At 48.5% G+C, this 20551-nt stretch overlaps 1 long non-coding RNA gene across 1 annotated transcript in view; it reads left to right on the forward strand.

Annotated features, from left to right (window-relative positions):
* LOC106004327 overlaps window positions 1-12215 on the forward strand; it is a 31241-nt gene extending 19026 nt beyond the window's left edge. The window contains exons 4-5 of the long non-coding RNA XR_001177312.2: window positions 4162-4304; window positions 12058-12215. This is a non-coding gene — a long non-coding RNA (uncharacterized LOC106004327). The remainder of the gene's footprint in view (window positions 1-4161; window positions 4305-12057) is intronic.
* The last annotated feature ends 8336 nt before the right edge of the window (window positions 12216-20551 follow it).

Genomic DNA, 20551 nt, shown 5'->3' on the forward strand with positions numbered 1-20551 from the left:
GCAGAGGGCCTGAGTAAAGATTCTTCCCAGTAAGACATATAGAGGGTCAGCAGGTGCATGAAAAGATGCTCCACATCACTCATCATCAGGGAAATGCAGATCAAACCCCAGTGAGATCCCACCTCACACCTGTCAGCGTGGCCATTAACGAAAAGACAAGAAATAAGTGTCGGCAAGGATGTGGGGAAACCCTCGTGCACGGCTGGAGGGGATGCAAGCTGGCGCGGACGCTGTGGAGAACAGGATGGAGGTTCCTCAAAAACACTGAAAGTATAACCACCCTATGACCCAGCAATTCTGTTCCGGGGAATACACCGGGAGGAAACGAAGCAGTGTCTCAAAGAGAGGTGTGCGGCCGCGTTCACTGCAGGATTATTCACGGTGGTCAGGACAGAGAGGTACAGCACCCACCCGTGGGTGAAGGGAAAAGGAAGGTGCGGTCCCCGTGTGTGAGGGAATGTTACGGAGCCGTGAGAACGAAGGAAATCCTGCTGCTGCCACAGCGGGCGGGCTCGGACGATGAAATGCGTCAGACAGAAAGATAAATTCTGCCTGCTGTCACTTATGCATGGAATCTTAAAAAAAAAGTTCAAACTTGCAGAAACAGAGAATAGAATGGGGTTGTCTGAGGGCTGGGAGCAGAGGGAGAGTTTGTTAAAAGGGTAGATACTTCAGCTATAGGATGAATAAGGTTTGAGGGGCGCCTGGGTGGCTCCGTGGGTTAAGCCGCTGCCTTCGGCTCAGGTCATGATCTCAGGGTCCTGGGATCGAGTCCCGCATCGGGCTCTCTGCTCAGCAGGGACCTGCTTCCCTTCCTCTCTCTCTGCCTGCCTCTCTGCCTGCTTGTGATCTCTGTCTGTCGAATAAATAAACAAATCTTTAAAAAAAAAAAAAAAGAATTAGATTTGAGAATCTAAGGTAAAATGTAGTGACTTTAGTTGCTAATACTGTATTGTGCCCTTGAAATTGACTACAGTAGGACTTAAATGTGCTCAAAAAAAAAAAAAAAAAAAGATGTGAGGCGACACATGTGTTTAACTAGATGGAGCGGATCCTGTCCCCACACGGAGACCAGACCGTGATGTACGCGCTAAATAGCTTACACCTTGTCAGTTGTTCCTCAAGAAAGCTGAAATTTAAAACTTTTTCCTTCAAAAAAAACCCCTCTGAGAACCAGAAAACCCCAAAAAGCATTTAGGACGTAATCAAGCAGTCGCTGAGACCCCCTCTCAGTGAGGTCGCAGCGGCGCACTCTGTGGGAGTCCCGCGGTCTCCCTGGCAGACACGGCTTCGGGCCGTCACTCGTTGGGTCGGAAGCATCTGGCCCAGGGAAACACGGGCACTCGGGCCTCCCGGAGCGCGGCAGGGAGAGGTGGCAGCACACTGCTGACGTCGCGGCCGCTTAGTCTGGACGCAGCCCGACCATGAGTAAGGCTGCCATTTCTAGAACGTGCGAGAGGACCTGTTCGGGTGGTTTTGAGATCGTGCGAGAGGACCTGTTCGGGGGAATCAGGGTAAGCGTCGGGTGCAGTTCAGAAGACGCCCTCCGGCAGGGGGTCGGGGGTCATGGAAATGTGGTGGTGACGACAAACGCTTCTCAAGTCCTCACCAGCCAGACACTGGAGCCCCACCGGGACCTCCTGGTCTTGGCGGACTACCCACTTTCCCTTTCTTCTTGTTAGGATCCAGAGTGAAGAAGAGGAGAAAATAAGCGGTTGAGTAACGGCTCTGATGGTGGGGCGCCGGGATGGCTCAGGTCACAGTCTCAGGCTCATGAGATTGAGCCCCACGTGGGGCCTGGACTTGGATAGAGTCTGCTTACGATTCTCTCTCTCCCTCTGCCCCCCGCCCCCCGCCCAAGTGATAATAAATTAAAATAAAATAACTGCTTTGGTGGATGCTGGTGTACTCCTGGATCTCCCCCGCACCTGGCTCTCCGAGACTCCAGGAGTTCGAGGCCCAACTGACTAAGCCACCCCGGTGCCTAGAAGCCCTTTTAAAAGTCATTTAGTCACTGCAATCGCTTGGTAACTGTTAACAGCACCAAAACTATTCGTGATAATTATTGACCATAATCGTTGACAATTTATAGCAGGAGGTAGCAGATTAGGCCCACAGTCCCCTTTTGGGCAGCCTTCGAGCTAAGAATAGTTTTCACATTTTTAAATGGTGGGGGGGGGGGGGTGGAGAAAAGAAGACCACTATTTAGTGACATGTGAAAGTTATAGGAAATGCAAGTTGTGTCTGTAACACATGTCCAAAATAAAGTTTTATTGGAACACAGCCACGCTCTCCCATTTACAGACGGTCTGTGGCTGCTTTCCTGTTCCCGTAGCAGACTGAGGAGCTGGGACAGAGGCTTGCAAACCACACATGTTTACCAGCTGGCCCTCCATGGAAGGTGTGCCGGCCTGTGACAGAACAAAGTATTCATTTCTTCCTTAGGTCACCCCTTGCCTGTTACCATAATATTGTAGATGGCCGGCTATGAAGATATGTATAAGTTTATCAAAGGTATTTGGAAAAGAGGGAAAAATCAGAACCACATGAAATGGACAGTTGTGAAATTAGATGGAAGGGCACCTTCCCAAGATGGATTTGAATTTCACAGTCTGTAAAGACTGGAGATTCTTAGACAAGCTCTGGGATTTGGAGGTTGGGCTCATATCCACCGTGTGCGTGAAAACACAACACTGCACAGGAGGGTCAAAACCCCAATTAAAGTGGAAAGGTTTGGAAAATGCTCTGTGGAAGAGACACCTGCACCCGTGTGTTCACCACAGCATTATTTACAGCAGTGCGGCTGTGGGAGCAGCGTCCTGGCCCATCCGTAGAGGAATGGGTAAAGAAGGCGTGGCATACACGAACGTGGAATATTACTCAGCCATAAAGAAGGACATCCTGTCATTTGCATCAACATGGATGGACCTGGAGGGCATGATGCCAAGTGAAATAAGCCAGTCAGTGAGAAACAAATACTGTATGATCTCATCTGTATGTGGAATTTGAAGAAAAAGAAAGAAAGAAAGAAAGAAAACACCCAATGTCATAGAAAAAGAGATCAGATTTGTGGTTCCCAGATGCAGGGACAGTGCGGGGAGAAGGGATTGGAGAAAAAGTGGTCAAAAGGTACAAGCTTCCCGTGAGAAGACAGGAGCGAGGGCGTGAGACGCACGTGGACCGGAGCCACCACAGCCACACGGTGCACGGGGAGGTTGGTACAGGGAGCAGCTCCGAAGGGAAGAGATCTCCTGGGAATCTGTTTGAAATGGTGGGTGCCCACCAAACTGACGGTGGGGAGCATTTCACAATATTTTAAGTCAAGTCGCTGTGCTGTACGCCAGTTGTACCTTAATAAAATGGGGACAAAGTCTTTTAGAATGGACAGGTTTCAGTTCGCACGACATTGACACTGTTGGCATTGTCCCTTGGCTGATGGCTAAGCAATGTTCTCTTGGGAACAGGGCGAGGTCCAGAGTGACAGCAGCTAGTGGAGGATGTGGACATTATAACGGGCGTCCTCCAGACACGAGAGTAGGACACGAGATGCTGATAATCGTGGCAGGGACGTGCGCCACAGACCGGATATAACCTGCCCCTGCCCCCACCGTGGGTGCCTGGTGTGCCCCGCCCAGAGGGCTGAGTTGGAATTACTGACTCACATTCCTATTACTCTGCTGCTCAGATTGTTTCTTGGATTTTTTTTTTTTTGAGTGGTTGGTTTTTTTGCTTTTTAGAATGTTTGCTACATCCGACAACCAAAGAATCGACGTGACATGGTAACACTTGAATGCATAGAGTTTAAGAGACTATCGGCATCACTGGGCTGAGAGCATTCCTCCTGGCGTACCCCGCACCAAGGTGCAGAGAAGCCCCCAGATTCTCACCCACTGCCACCTTTCGGGTTTAAAAATATAGTTTTAAAATAGAGACCTGATTTCCATCCTTGACTATGGGTCAGGTTGCTTACATCCATAAGGCACAAAGAACCCAAGCAGCGAGAAGATCCTTAAAATAGAAATATATCGTTAGCCTCAAGGGCCTGGGTCAGCACTACAGGACTTCAAGGGCCTATGAAACAGTCTGAGACTTGAAAAAAGGAAGAAAAAAATGTGCATTTCAAAACTAATCTCTGTTTAATTAACTGTTTACAAAATATAGCATTGGATCAGCAGTTGGACTCGGTTTTCTGCGATAGAGTTGTTCGCCCGGCGGTCACAGGAACCACACCCTACTCTCTGTCCTGGCCTTCCCCGCATTTTCACATAAGGAGAATAGACGAAGAATGACAAACATGAAGTCGGGTAAGACCAGAGCGTGAACAGAAATCCCGCCGGGTGGGAGGAGCCACAGGGCAGGCAGAGGTGACCTCGGGCAAAAAGCTGTGTGAGGAGGGGCCGCCCCGCATCCAGGGGAAGGGGAACAAATCACACTCGCATTTCTAGATTTTCTGGTTACTACATTATTAAATTAAAAAGGAACAGGGGAGCTTGATTTTAATACCATATTCTATTTAACTTAATATACCAAAATATAATTTTGACATGTAATTGAAATCAGCACTTTTAGTGAGATTTTTGCTGAGTGGACGTGATTAAAGCTGCTTGAAGTGGACAGCAGTGTAGCGTTCATCTAGGTGAAGCAGCTTTTATAGGTGCTTTTGGCCAGACGGGACTTCAGGAAACTGTTCATCTTTCTTTTGAGAATCTTTTCCTAATGCATGGGGCAGAAGGATCCCTGATTAGGACACTTGGGAACATCTCACATGAATTATTTTAGAATTGCTTTCTTGGGTACCTCGCAATTTCTAGTGTCAACAAAGCCTGTTACATCCCTTCCCCCAAAGAACTTGTGCTCACAAAATGTGTGTGAGCTGGTAAGGAAGTAGGAAGCAGAAAGTGAGATTGCGCGAAACGAACAGGCCAAGGACAAGTAAGTACACACGTGTCCCCTGTTCTGTGAATGCTCGTCCGTAGTTCAACCGGACATGCTCAGAGACAGTGGGGGCGGACTTGGGGCTGGAGGCCTCTAACCCCAGACACAGAGGACCCCCGCAGGAGCTAAAGGGCTCCAAGCCACACCCTGGCTGGAGGCCAGCTCACACAGCTCACTGGGAATCCAACCTGTGACAGAGGAACAATAGAAGCAGTTGTTTCCCAAACTTCGGACCGGATTAAGAATGACCCGCATACTCACTAAGAATGCAGATTTGAGGCCCAAAGCAAGAAACTCTTGCTTGAGCAGCCCCTGTGAATGGAAGTGGAAGTGTCAGTACCACAGAGGAAGGAAGGAACCTGGGGTTCTAAGCGCTGCTGCCCCCCCCCCCCGCCCCACACACACACATCCCTCTGCACCGCCTCCGGCTCCCAGCTGCCTCCTTGTCCATTTACAGCAGGGAGGACATGGGCTCACCTTGGTCAGGGCAGATGTTTCTTCTGTTTGTTGGCTACAAGGGATCCTGAACTTAGGTTTCAGAGTCCACCTGCTGTTGGCAAAGAACCCTACTTTTCTTTCAGGGTGTGTGTCTGTGATTATTAAAGGGAGTGCACTGGGACACTGTGAAATCCTTAAACAGGAACCATGGCTTTTAGTCTCTGAGATGATCATCCCTGTAGCAGGCTCTCTGCCAGCCAGGACCTGCTGCACTCCTCTGTCCTGTTTTAAAATATGGTGTAATTAGAACATAGAGCAGACATGTCCTGAGGATGAGAACAAGACCTCAGATAAGCCCAGGAGAAGATGCCTAACTCCATTAGTCGTGAGGCAAGTGCAAATTAAAACCATGGGGGGGTATCACTACAGACCTAACAGAAGGGCTGAAATACAAAATACTGACAATATCAAATGCTGGCAAAGATGCGGAGAAACCGAATCACTCCTGCATACTGGAGGGAATGTGAGTTTGTGTAGTCACTCTGGAAAACAGTGTGGCAGTTTTTACAGAACTAAACACACAATCACTGTACGACCAAGAAAGAAAAACTTGGACATTTATCCTTCAGTAATGGAAGCTAATGTTCACACAGAAACCTATATGCAGACGTTCAGCGCAGCTTTATTTGTAGTAGCCAAAAACTATAAACACCCCAGATGTCCTCCTGTGGGTGAATGGTCACATAGACTCTGGTATCTCCACACCATGGAATTCTACTCAGCAAGCAAAATAACTATTTATTTATGCAACAGATTACAAGGGCGTTCTAAAAAGTAAAAAATTCAATTCCAAAAGATTACTGTTAAAAAGCAATTCACCTGAGTAAATATTTTTAAATCCTTTTTTAAAAAAGATTTTATTTATTTATTTGACAGGCCGAGATCACAAGTAGGCAGAGAGGCAGGCAGAGAGAGAGGAGGAAGCAGGCTCCCCACTGAGCAGAGAGCCCGAGGTGGGTCTTGATCCCAGAATCCTGAGATCATGACCTGAGCTGAAGGCAGAGGCCCCACCTGCTGAGCTGCCCAGGCGCCCTGTCACCTGAGTGAATTTTCAGGATGTTACCAGCTTCATTCAGTGATCTGTGAATTGGGTAGCATCCTATCTAGCAGATTAGGAAGGAGACCTATTTCACACATGGTACAAAACAGAAGACTTTTACAGGCAGAGGGGGCAGGACAAAGATGTTACCAGCAAAGAGTGGGTTGTTTTAGGCCAGGCCACCTTCTTTTGGGGGAAGGCCAAAGGTCCGTCAGGCAGATGGCCTCCCTAGTGCTGACCAGGTAATCCCAGACTGACGGGTTAAGATTATAGTCCTGGGAGAGGCTGAAACCACAATTAGGTTAGATATTAACTCTTGGTATGCTGACATGAACTTATCTCAAATGACTCCATTTTGGCTGTTTTATCTTTCTCTTTTTTAAAGTAATCTCTATGTGCAGTCTCTATGGGGCTCGAACTCATGACCCTGAAATCAAGAATCATCTGCTTTACTGACTTGAGACAGCCAAGTGCCCCTTGTTTTTCTCTTTTTAACAATACCACACTATTCCATTTATATGTCATTCTTGAAATGTTAAAATTCTGGAGATGGAAACCAGACTAGTGAAGAGGAATGCCTGGTTACCTGGTTACCCAGGTTAGGGATGGCATGGGGGGACAGAGGTCACCTGAGGGGGTCTTGTGGTGATGGAAGTTCTGTGTCTTTACTGTGTCAGTGTCCTGGTTGTGACATCATCTTGTAGTTTTGGAAGACATTACCCTCTGGGGAAGTTGGGTGTTGGGTGCTTATGATGTCTCTGTATTCTTTCCTACAACCATATGTCAATGTGCAGTTTTCTCTAGATGAAAGTTTAATTTAGTAAGATGTAGTATAACTGTAGATGTCTTATACACCCCAGCCCGCCCACACACAAGCATACTGTCCCCTTACCCTCACTGGCATTTGAATTTCTGAACTCTTCTAAATGGCAACTAAAAGGCCCAAATGATTAATTCGCCATTTGAAAGTGGTTATTAGCTGCTGTTTGTCAAAAGAATCTATCATTTTTATCCATTTCATGTCACTGAATCATCTCCCCTTATCCATATCTCTGAAGGCACACAGCCAAAAGTTCTGTATAAGCTTTTTTAGTTCTATCAAAGCAACATTTGTGATTGGAGATGGGGATGCTGAGCTGGTTTTGCTAAGCTGCGTATGACAGAATGGGTAAATAGAAGTGAGTGGTGCCAGGGGCAGTGAGATTCGGAGGACGGGAGACCACGGCCCATAAAGCAGGGACGGTAAGTGAGATATTTCAAGTAGGCAAGATTGCTTCGGTGACAATACTTACAATCTGCAAGCAAGTGCAACCGGGGACTCAAGGATTGCACAGGCCATGGGCTCGTACATGTGGGAGAGAAAGTCTGCAAGCAAGGAGAGCCACCGCTCTAAGGCCGTCCTCCTCTTCCTCTTTACCAGAAACGCAGAAAACCCACGTCAAAAATAAATGCACTGAGCAAGCTGGCTCCATCGCTGAACATCATAGGTGCTCCTGGGAGTAACAAATGAATAACGGAGCACTTGAAAGGCGAAGACATTTGTATAATCATGGAGTCTGCTGAGGGAGGACCAGCCGTAATGAAAGCCACAGGGAAAGCGCAGGACAGAGCATCCTGGCTAAGCCTCTAATTGCACTTTTTAACGAGTAAAGCCCTTTCAGGCATGTACCTTTCATTCCCCTAGAAACTCATCACTGAATTTCCAAAGAACAAAATTAATCCAATGAATAGTCCTTAGAATTCTTCTTTACTCATTTGGAAGGACAAATGAAGCGTAAATATTCCAGAAAAAAAAATCAATTCCTATAGTTTTCCATAAAGCACTCTTTTCTTTGTCCTGAACTCAGCTTTCTGATCTAGAAACCTGTATGAACGTCCTTCCCAAGGCAGACTAGGCCCAGTGGCCTCCAGCCCCCACCGCTCTGGGGTTGTCCCACCCACAGTTGCTCCAAGGCCATCATTTCTACTCATCTCTAGCTGGGTGGAGGTACTCTGTTCACAGCTTTGGATAATGCTCTAGTCCTGTGCCATGCAAATGCAAAACACAGAAGAGCTCCTGGTTTCTCACATTCCTTCTTGATGGTCCACGGAAACAATTTTAGCGGAAAGAGACAGCATCGCAAACCTACACCATCTTCTCTATGAGGTTCCCCAATGCCTGTGTCATCCTTCTCCTTGTCCTAGTTCTGGATTGCTGCAAAAATTAGTATTATAAAACAACATCGACTTTATTATGCCCTTTGGATTCTGCAGTCAGGAATTTAGACAGAGCCCCAAGAGCATGGCTTATCTGCTCCACAGAGTCCGGAACCCCAGCTAAGAGGACCAAAAGACGACCAGGGGCTTCTTTCCTCACTCATCCAGTGAAGCTCATCCAGGCCTGAGCTCCTATACATGGCTTTCTGTGAGGCTTGGGCTTCCTCCCAGCATGTCTGCTTCAGGCCAGGTAGGCTTCGTACATGCGGGCCCTCCCATTCAGTAGTATGGTCTATGTACCCCACTTTCTAAATGGGCAGGTTTCTGACTCTTTGACCAACAGAATAGAGTGGAGGGGACCCTGTGTGACATGAGGCCATCTGCATCAGCTGACTTCCACACTACCCTCTAACTGACCATAGATATAGGGACCAACCAAGCTGGCCCCAACTGGACGGCCAGCCCAGATGACTCAGTAACCAGATGTGCAATGATCAGGTGGTTGTGGTTTGAAGCCACCATCCACTGGCAGAAGCTAATGGATATGCATGTATTTGGGTCAGTATGTTATGATGTCAGTAGCTTCACCAGAGTTCCTGCTCCATGAAGATAGGCTTCAGGTGCACTCTACTCACCATCTCATCGCTGGTGTTTAAAACAGCACCTGGCACAGGGAGACTCAGTAATGATTTATTGTTGAGTGAATTACGTGAATAGTCCTGAGTCTCCACTGGGCCTATTCCCACGCTGTCATAATCATGTCTATGTGCCGTGTATCGACCCGACTTCAGATGAAACCAGAAAATTCATATATGGCCGGGGAACCAGACTCAATGACATTAACTTTGACGATATAGAGTAAGAGCTCGCTGGGTGTTGGGAATGTCCTGAAACTGAGCTGGGGGAGCTCACCCAGCACTAGACTTATAAATATCAATGAGTTGTGGTCTGACAGCGGGGGAGTGTTACAGAAACTCAACTTTTAACCAACTGTTAAAAATGAAAAAAAAAATCACTGAAAAAATAAATGCGTATCTAGCTGGAAGAATGTGGGTGCATAAAGTGGGGGGAAAGATAGAAGGAGGGGCAGGGTTTGGAAACGCACCTGTGGCAACAGTTACTCCCATCTAAAGCAACTCAGCAAGAAATTCACATTCAAGCGTACCATTTAAAGCTACATCGTGAACCCACAGGAGAGCTGGCTACAATAATGTATCCACAGCAATCTAGGGGAAAGAGAGAAAACAACTCAGCCAAACCTTCATTTTTCCCCGTGGAAAATCATCACAAAACAAATTAAGGTTTAAAGATGGAAAAACTCATTAAGTATATTACTTATTTATAATTTGGAGTTTTGGAAATAACTAACGTGGAAACTCAAACAGTAATGGTTAAATTCCTGCCTTTAGGAAATTTCCCACACATGCCTAGATTAAGTCATGGTTGGTATTTTTGTGGCAGAAAAGATGTTGAAAATGATGTATCATGTTCTTACTGCCCACGTGTGTCCATGTGTGTGTTTGATGTTTTAAGAGATTCGTAACATCAAAAGGGAAACTAACCTCAATGAAAAATTCCAAAGAATCCCCTCATATATTTATAGTGATCAGTGACATGAAACATTCTTTCTTTCCTTTTTATTTTTAAAGAATTTATTTATTTGACACAGAGAGAGAGATCACAAGTAGGCAGAGAGGCCGGCAGAGAGAGAGGAGGAAGCAGGCTCCCCGCTGAGCAGAGAGCCCGATGCAGGTCTGGATCCCAGGACCCTGAGATCATGACCTGAGCTGAAGGCAGCGGCTTAACCCACTGAGCCACCCAGGTGCCCCCAGGCGCCCTCTTTCTTTCTTTCTTTTTTTTTTTTTTTAAGATTTTTATTTATTTGACAGAGATCACAAGTAGGCAGAGAGTCAGGCAGAGAGAGAGAGAGCAGGAAGCAGGCTCCCTGCAGAGCAGAGAGCCCGATGTGAGGCTCGATCTCAGGACCCTGGGATCATGACCCGAGCTGAAGGCAGAGGCTTTAACCCACTGAGCCACCCAGGCGCCCCCAGGTGCCCTCTTTCATTTTTAAAAGAAATATTTAAGATTTTATTATATGGAATGGTTTACATTTAGCAAACTAGTGGATCCAGATTATATTACGCTATTGTATTTCAAGTATCTTTCTAAATTTCTATGACTTTTATTTTGTTGAATCTGCTGCTAAAGGTCTTGATCAAATTCCATTTAAAGGTGCATCTGGTGGATCAGTTGGTTAAGTGTCTGCCGTAGGTCATGATCCCAGGGTCCTGGAATCAAGTCCCATGTCAGGCCCCTTGCTCAGCGGGAGTCTGCTTCTCCCTCTGCCTGGCGCTCCCCCTTTGTGCGTGCACTCACTCTCACTCTCTGACAAATGAATAAAATCTTAAAAACCGTAAAATCTTAAATCTTAAAGTCTTAAAAAAATCTTTAAAAAATTACATTTAAGACTTTTAAATGTGACTTTAAAAATGGTCACTAATCAAGTCATGTCTAAGTATATCCAGTAAAATGCAATATCCATAGCTGCTTTGATGATCACCCAAAGGGCCTTCCTTTGGTGCACTGAATCGTCTTGTTTCTATTACCTTGGATATTTCTGAAATTAAGACGAGAATGTCACTGAAATTGCCCAAAGTCTTATCAGTGTATCATTGCTCTCGGCCGAAGTGACCGTCCCGTGTGACACTGGCCGGTCTGTATTTGTTTGCATTGTTCCGTCCTCGCTTCCTGTCCCGGGGGAACGGGGTCCGGCCTACAGAGAAGCGACTCTGTGTCTTAGCCTGTAGTTTCAAGATGGGCTTTGAAGTCCCAGCCGAGGTAACTGTTTAGAAGAAAAAACACTTGAATCTCAAAGCGTTCATTCTCAGCACCAAAATTTGAAACTGTCATAAACAAGTTGTCACAAGCAAGTTTTTCTAGCAGGAAGACAGAGGGCTCTTTCCAGGAAGTGAGTTACCAGAGGAGGGCCACGAAAGCCCCAGGGGCGTACGGCCAGCCACACATACAGAATCGCTTACAGCCTTCTCAGTGTGCCGGCAGTAAGAAGGAGGCCAGGAGTGAGGATGTGCTCAAGAAAAAAATATCAAATTTTCCATTTGTCTAGAAATCTGAAAACCTTCTGTCTGACTAACAAATATCTAGTCTCATGGCGAACGAGAACCCATGTTGCCGCACTGTTTAAAATGCATCCCACTCAGCCTGAATGTCTGTTGTCCTCGAAATGTTACTGAGACCAGACAGGATGGTAGAACATCTGGTGAGATAGGATAGATTGTTTTAATTTCATTCTACGTATGGGGAATCTCCAAGGGCTCCTGTAGGAAAGAAAGCGGTGGTGTTACAAAATCTCATACATGGTTTGTTTCTAGGAAATGTGCAAAAATGTGAATCGTGCCAAAGATTCAGCTCTCTGGAAGAACAGATGCCCTGGAGATCTCTTCTGGAGCAGAGACAGTCCTTCTGTAGCACAGTGGCCCCAGGTAGTGTAATTCATTCCTCCCTTGGTCACACCTTAAACTCAAATTTTGGGGCCTTTTTTTTTTTTTTTAAAGATTTTATTTATTTATTTGACAGAGAGGGATCACAAGCAGGCAGAGAGGCAGGCAGAGAGAGAGGAGGAAGCAGGCTCCCTGCTGAGCAGAGAGCCAGATGTGGGCTCGATTCCAGGACACTGGGACCATGACCTGAGCCGAAGGCAGAGGCCTCAACCCACTGAGCCACCCAGGCGCCCCTTTCTGGGTCTTTTTAAATCAACTTTATGTTAATTAGCTGGGAACTAATATTTCAAGTGCATTTGAGTATATATAAATGCATTGTGTTGTATGTGTGCGTGGAGGGGCAATAAATATGACCAATTAAAAAAAAAAATCTGCTGCCTCTTGCCCAGAATCTAAGAGAAACAGAGGAATGGAGCTCCAGACCCAGAAGCAAGCACTCAGCTACCCCAGAGTCCATCCATATTTTCCTCTTGGGTTCAAACCTCTCCTCTCCTTTGCCTGCTCATGGTGTTGGATGGGTTACATGGCCTCTCTGCCCTTCACCTTCCCTGTCTGTAAAGAGGAATAACACCCCTCCTTGCAGGGGTGAGGAGGAAGAACGAGCTATGGCACAGTGCCAGGTTCACAGGACCCTCCCCCAGCAGAGCTATGGTAATGGAAGCAGCAGCTCCTAGGCCCAAAGTTCTCACCCCTCATACCAGATACCCTCCGTGCAGCACGAAGGAGTGAGGTCATCCAGAGTGTTTACCAATGCCCTGGAGAAGGTCCCAACATCAGCTTCTCACGCTGGGGTTCCACAGGCTTGCTCCCCGTGTAGAACTGTGCCGATAAGCAGCCCCTGGATTTTCCCGGCTGCTCCTTTTGAAAGATCACACTTTGTTTCTTCCCTCAGTGGCCTTGATCATTTATTTTCATTGTAAGGCGTGTGATGGTTAAGTTTATGTGTCATCTCCACTAGTGTGTCTGGATACTTGGTTAACTATGATTCTGGGTGTTTTCTGCACGAGATAAACATTTAAACCAGCAGACTGAGTAAGGGAGACGGCTTCATCCGTTTGTGCCTGAGTAGAGCACAAAGCCAAGAAGGGAGACATCCCTCTGCCTGACTGTCGCTGAGCTGGGGCACGGCCTTCTGCTGCCTCAGGAGCCGACGCAGACAGAATCCATGCCACCAGCTCCCAGGTCTCCAGCATGCCCACAGCAGGTCAGGGACTTCCCGGACTCCAGTCACGTGAGTCAACTCCTTATAATAAATCTCTGTATGTCCTGTCAACTCTGTTTCTCTAGAGAACCCTGATACAGAGGAGTAATCCACATTCATTTTAAATACTTAGCGTATCAAAAAAAAGCTATGAAAAAATCACCTATAATCTCAATTCTCAAAAATCACTAGGGACAATAGCACAATGTCATGATATGCAGCTTTGTAACTACTTTCTTCCACATTGTCACATTTTTTTTGAGAATATGCTTTTTAAAACATTATTTTCATACAATAAATAATTCTTATTTTTTAAAAAAGTGATACAGAAAAAAAAAAACCATGAATGTACATACAATCCTGACTCCAGTCAGCTCAAAGCAACACAAGGCAGCACCCAGAGAATAACTTTCAATGCATGCCTAATTGTAGACAGAAGAATAGGAAAAAAAATTACAAACTTGGGATTATAATATGTATGCAATTTTTAAATAAAATCGTCAAATTTAATTTTCTGGAATTTCTTAATAGAAGGAAATGGAATAGTCAATTTCAGGAGTTTCTCTATGTCAAATAAACTTCCTTCATAAGAGAAATTCATTTCCAAATATCACTCTGAAGACAGAAAAACATGTGTTGTTGTGGCCACAGGAAGCAGAAGTCAGGATTCTATTTTGCAAATCTCAGGAAACAACTGGCTGCCCAAAGTAGAAAGAGACATTTTTCTTTCTTTCTTTTTTTTTTTTTTTTAAAGATTGTATTTATTTATTTGATAGAGATCACAATTAGGTAGAGAGACAGGCAGAGTGGGAGGGGGAAGCAGGCTCCCTGCTGAGCAGAGAGCGGGATACGGAGCTCGATCCCAGGCCCCTGGGACCATGACCTGAGCCGAAGGCAGATGCTTTAACCCACTGAGCCACCCAGGCGCCCCAAAAGAGACATTTTTCTAAAGAGAACTGGTAGCTCACCAACTCTCAGTTTCTTCTCTGTTGTTAAGAGTCTCTTATGGTTTGCTTTTTTCTCTTTTTTTAATCTTACTTTATTTTTCCCTCTTCCCCTATGTTCATCTGTTTTGTTTCCTAAATTCCACATCTGAGTGAGACCATGTGATGATTGTCTTTCTCTGACTGACTCATTTCACTTAGCGTAACATCCTCCAGTTCCAACCATGTTGTTGCAAAAAGATTTAATTCTTTTTGATGGCTGCATAATAGTCCAGTGTTTGTGTCCGTGCACGGTGTAACACATCTTCTTTATCCATTCATCTTTCGATGGACATCTGGGCTCTTTCCATAATTGGCTATTGGACATCGCTGCTATAAACACTGGGGTGCACATGCCCCCTCTGAATCACTATGTTTGTATCCTTTGGATAAACACCCAGTAGCACAGTGGCTGGATCACAGAGCAGCTCTATTTTTAACTTTTTGAGGAAACTCCGTACTGTTTTCCAGAGTGGCTGCACCAGCTTGCCATTCTGATCATCTGAGGTGGTATCTCATGGTGATTTTGATTTGTATCTCCCTGAGGATGAGTGATGTTGAGCACCTTTTCATGTGTCTGTTGGCCATCTAGGTGTGTTCTTTGGAAAAGTGTCTCTCCACATCTTCTGCCCATTTCTTATAAGTTCCTTTAAGATATGAATACCCCCTACATTGTCTGACCATGAGAACCACATGAGGTGATGTGAAGCCCCAACACATCGCGTTCCTGATGCCCTCGAGGACTGGGAACAATGGGTTGAGTTTTGCCCCTCAAAGTCCTTATGTCGAAGCCTCGATTCTAGGACCTCAGCATGTGACCATGCTTGGAGATGGAGTCTTTACAGAGGTGGCTGAGTTAAAATGAAGTCTCAGGCTGGGCCCTAATCCAGTACAACGGGTGTCCCTATGAGCAGAGGAGATCAGAACATGGGTATGCATAGAGGGAGGACCACGTGAGGACATAGGGAAGACGATGCATCCATGCCCAGGACAGAGGTCATGCTCAATTAACCTGCACCTGCAGCCCTGGGTGCTGGACAGTGAGTGGTTCCACAACAGACCACTGGGAAGCTGAAACAGAGAAGTTTATTACTCACAGAACGTGGAGGAGGTACTGCCTCAAGAGGCCCCGCAGGGAGGTTGAGGCAGGTGCAGGCAGAGAGCAGCAAGATCCAGGGCCCCCGCCTTTACTGGGGCTGTCCTGGCCTCCAGCTTGCCGAGTGCAATCTTGGTACCGCTCAGCTTCTGTAACTGGGTGAGTCAGCTCCTCTAATAAATCTATTTTTGTTTTTTTTTGTTTTTTAAAGATTTTATTTATTTATTTGACAGAGAGAGATCACAAGTAGGCAGAGAGGCAGACAGAGAGAGAGGGGGAAGCAGGCTCCCTGCTGAGCAGAGAGCCCAATGCAGGGCTCGATCCCAGGACCCTGAGACCATGACCTGAGCCAAAGGCAGAGGCTTAACCCACTGAGCCACCCAGGCGCCCCAATAAATCTCTTTCTGTAAATAAATTCTCCTGGTTCTGTTTCTCTGGACAACCCAGACTAACACTAGCATTTTCTCTAGATAACTGATCATTGTAAATTCTTTCTCTGCCCCTGTGAGACGTATATAAATCTTTTTTAAAACCTCTTGTCAGTGTCACATCACAGGAATGTTCTTCTTCTTTTTTTTTTTTTTTTAAGATTTTGTTTATTTATTTGACAGAGAGAGATCACAAGTAGGCAGAGAGGCAGACAGAGAGAGGAGGAAGCAGGCTCCCCACTGAGCAGAGAGCCCGATGCGGGACTCGATCCCAGGACCCTGAGATCATGACCTGAGCTGAAGGCAGCGGCTTAACCACTGAGCCACCCAGGCACCCCAGGAATGTTCTTCTTGTGGACCTGGGAGCCAACTCTCTGAATGAAGTGCCGTGGAAGGTAGCATGTCATTTCCCAGTCTGTGAGGGTGGGCGCTCAGCTTCCATGCTGGACAGCTCCTGGCCGTCGCCAAGAGAAGTCCGCTTTTCCTTTGGGCAAAGTTAGCTCGAGCACAGGCAGTCTTGGGCCGCCATGAACCAGCACTTGAAGAACCCCATCCTTTGTCTCAGAGGAGCGGAGTCCAGATTGGGTTTTGGCCTCTCTTCCCCACTGCAGTAGGTCTGCAGAGTCATTCCTTCCTGTGTCCCCTCGTCCCCTTGTTTTGGCTCCGGCAGTGCCCACGCCTGTGCTCACACGGGCTGCTCTGGGCTGTGTCTGCTCCTCGCCAGGCCGCACACACTCAGACCCAGATTGAGAAGGCGGGTAGCACAGCCCCCCCCACACAGTGGGTATGCAGCGACATGCTCGGCAGCCCCGTGCATCAGGGCCCTGGGTCCTGGCTTCCGCGTCCCCCCATATCTGTCCTCAGACCCAGAAACAGGTGCAGCTACGTCCTGAGGCACCTGGACTCAGTTGCTCCCCAAAATCAAATTTCTATACAAAGTAAGTTTCTAAGGAGATGCACGTGTTTGTTTCCATCAGGTCGAGGGTGAGATGACCTCACGCACAGGATGTGGGCCCACTTCTCCGACTTTTCCTGCTCGGTTATCTTTCTTCCTATGTCCTAAAACAGGAAAAGTCTAACATGTACCCCAACTTCCCATTTACACAGCTGGCTTCTGCTAGCAAATGCCTGCTTGTAGAGGGGGAAACCCCAAACCTCTCCTGAATTTTGAGCACAGCCCTGAGCACAGCCCTGAGCCTTTCATGGAACCCGGAGAAGGCACGGGTGTGATGGGGCCTGAGCTGGACATGTGAGGCCTCATCCTCTCCCCGTCATCAGGATTCAGAAGACAAGGGAAGGCCTGGCCTGGGGCTCCAGCCACAGCGAGGAGGCGTCGGGGAGGGGCACGGAACGCCCCCAGAACTGCGGGCACTCGACAGGTTGGTGCCCTCTTGTTTTTGCTGTTTCGGAGCAGCCTGTCAGGCCGTTGGGTGGGCCTCTCTGGTAGCAGAGAAGAGGCCGGTCTTGCCAGTGTCTGGTCCTCTCGGTCCCCAGCAAGTGGCCTCGGCCCCTTGGCAACCCCCCAGGGAGAGGCCCCTGCCCCTCAGGGAAGCTCTGGGAGCCTGCGGGAGAGCCCGCGGCCGCCCTCATCCCCGCGCTGAACCGCGTGCTTTGTTCCTCTCAAGTGCTTCTTCTAATCGAGCCGCCTCGAGATGGTTTTGTCAAAGGAGCTACAAATAGCCTCTTAGAGCCCCCGGCTTCCCGGTGAGAGAAGCCCGAGAGACTGCACGTGTGCACTCGCCGGCGCGCCCGGCGCTCACGCTCGCCCCGCTTCCGGAGGCTTCTCTCTCAAGGACCCTGAAAGGACCACTGTAGAATCCTTGAGGGGACTCCCCGTAAACCTTTGGCTTTGGGCTCCTTTGCTAAGCTGTGTGCCTTTTGTGGTAGCCAGACGTCAGCCGTCTCGCAAGCGCCGAGTGGTGACCACTTACAGGCTGGGTGCGAAGAAAACACCGTCGAAGTTCCCGGAAAGGTTTGCGGCAGTCATCATGTGAAGGAGGGGCCGACCTCCAGGACGCTAGAAGCGGGCGCCCGTTGTGTTCTGGCCGGAAACCTGCCTTTGTCGGGGTCTCCACGTTGTGACGCAGAATGAGGCGATGCAGTGCCACCTAGGATGGAAGAAAACAGGGCTGTTCGTGTAACACGACCATGTCCAGAAGTGCTGGTTAGGGAACCGGCCATGGCTAACACATCCTTTGGGGGTGAAAGGGTAAGGAAGCTCCTAGGCGTCTGACAGCACTCTGCCTCCCAGGAGGCTGGCTCCGGGCCGTCTCTGTTCAGCAAGGTGCACACGGCGTGAACCTGGAAGCCCTACGGGGTGGCCCCGGCCCTCCGCACCTCCCGCTCTTCCTTCAGCAGCTTCCCACCTGTGGTCAGAACGACCTCGCGCTGCCAGCCTCGTGCTGCGGGCGCCTGCCTGCCTGCCCGGTGTTCCTGGCTTCCCCCGTGCCCCTCTCCTCCAGTGCTGCGGGGCGCACAGCCCTGCGCGGGCCTCCTCCCCTCCCAGGCCCGCTCCCAGGGCGCTGCCGCGGACACGGGGCCGCAGGCCACCATATTTGGTCGGGCATCATTCCGGGGATTTCTGCGAAGGTATTCGGTAAATGAGATTAACGTTCAAATTAGCAGACGTTCAAGTGGATGACCCCCGTAATGTCAGTCCGTTTAGGTCTTCAGACTACAGTTCCCCCGAGGGAGAGGGAGATCCGCCTCCAGACAGCCTTCGGACTCAGGACGGCAGCACGAAGTCTTCCCGGGGTCTCCAGCCCCCGGCCCACCCTGCAGATTTTAGACCAGCCTCCCCAGTCGCGTGAGCCACTTCCTCGAATAAATCTCTCCCGCCCAGGCTCTCCCTGCTTTCCTTCCTCTCTCGTTTTGTGTCCAGACACGCACACACAGTGTTGGTTCTTTCCTCTGGAGAAGCCCAATACGGCTTTCCATTGTCACATCATCTGAAGACAGCAGCCCGCACAGAGGACTTCACCGGTGTCCTTCTTGGGCAGTTCTGCTGCCTGGGTCTCGGCATACACGAACCCTGGACTGGCTCGAGGCCTGAGCTCTGGGTAGGAGCAGGGAGGGGTCTGTGAGGAGGGGTCCTGGGGTCGGGGGCGTGCACAGCTCAGCCCCCAGTGCAGGCACAGAGCAGCGGCCAAACTGATGGTGGATGATGGGGGCGCTGTGCCTTTTAACCACATCCACGGTGGCATCATATGATTTTAGAGCATAATATTTGGAAGTTAATTCCCACATTTCTCTTTTGGGGAACTTGAGCAGGGGATCATGGTAGCTGGGATTAGGGGCTATCTCATGAGTCACCGAAGCTCCTCTGGTCGGCCTTTAATAATTATGACCCAAAACCCTCGCAAACCAGTGGAGTCCCTCCCTGGTATCAAGCCCTATCACGGCCTTCCCTGCTTTCTGTCCTGTTTGTCACCTTTACTCGCTGGCTGCTCTCCCGCCTCCGGCAGCACCTGCACTTGGGCCTTGCTCGGGCCGGCCCCCTGCCCCGCATCTGGAGCCACATCGGGGCTGACCATGTGTTTGTCTGAATCCCAGGGCGGAAATCAGCACATGGCGGTCGTGCTGGCCTTGTCAGAAGCGGTCTTCATAAACCCGAGCGATGTCTCGTCCCGGAGCGAGCATGGAGTGCCCATGTCATGAGGGCGGCATCTCCCCGTTTGGCACCAGGGCTGAAACCCCAGCCGCTCCTGGAATGGTCTTTCACGAATACAATTCCAATCGCTGTTTTGTTTCGCTTGAATATTTTGTTTATTTATTTAAGAGAGAGAGAGAGGGAGAGCAAGTGTGGGGAGCAGAGGGAGAAGCGGGGTGTCTGCTGAGCAAGCAGCCTGACACGGGGCTCGATCCCTGAGCCCTGGGACCATGACCTGAGCCGAAGGCTGACGCTTCACCGTCTGAGCCCCCCAGCCCCAAACCGCATTACTGTTAAGGCCACACACGCAGCCCCAGCCTGAACTGTCCAGACCACACGTCACTGTCCCAGTTCAAGCCTGAAAAAAATGTGAACAATCTGTGTCTTGACTGCAATATGCTTCTTCGTAAGCATAAAACTCCGTTTTCTTGTCGTACTGAATCCTTGGCCAGATTCTGCTCAAGGAAAAGAAAACCCAGTGTTAACTTCCATCATCACCGGGCGCCACAATTTTCTGTCTGTGTTCGGATGCGCCGCCAGCAAGAGCAGAGCCCTTTACCTCCGTTTCTCTAACACATTTGCCAAATATTATACGACCACCGTAGGCTCTCAGCTGACACACACCCTGGGTCACTAATTCAAGCAGTCCTGGTTGGTAGTTACTGTGCATCATGAACAATAGGGTACAGCACCTGCTGTGCCCTTCATAGGAAAGGATTGGCCTTTCAACCTCTAAACAGCTCAGATTCCAACCCAAAATCAAAGCTAGAGCTCGTTCCCCAACAATTTTTAAGAACGGCGTTCTGTTTTCTTTGCGTTTAATGTGACCTATTTGGTGTGTACATGTGGAGGCATGAACCTGATGCACAGGAGGACGAGGATTTGAGGGTCCTACGAATGCACTGATGAACTTGGGGGGCTGAGTGCTGGTCAGAGTGTGCACGATCTGGCTCCTTTCCAGTGAGCCACAAGCCATAAACAAATACATAGCAGCCCATGCAGCTTTCA

The sequence above is a fragment of the Mustela putorius genome, unplaced genomic scaffold (assembly GCF_011764305.1).
Source record: "Mustela putorius furo isolate JIRA1106 unplaced genomic scaffold, ASM1176430v1.1 tig00000680_pilon_pilon_pilon, whole genome shotgun sequence".
Classification (NCBI taxonomy): Eukaryota; Metazoa; Chordata; class Mammalia; order Carnivora; family Mustelidae; genus Mustela; species Mustela putorius.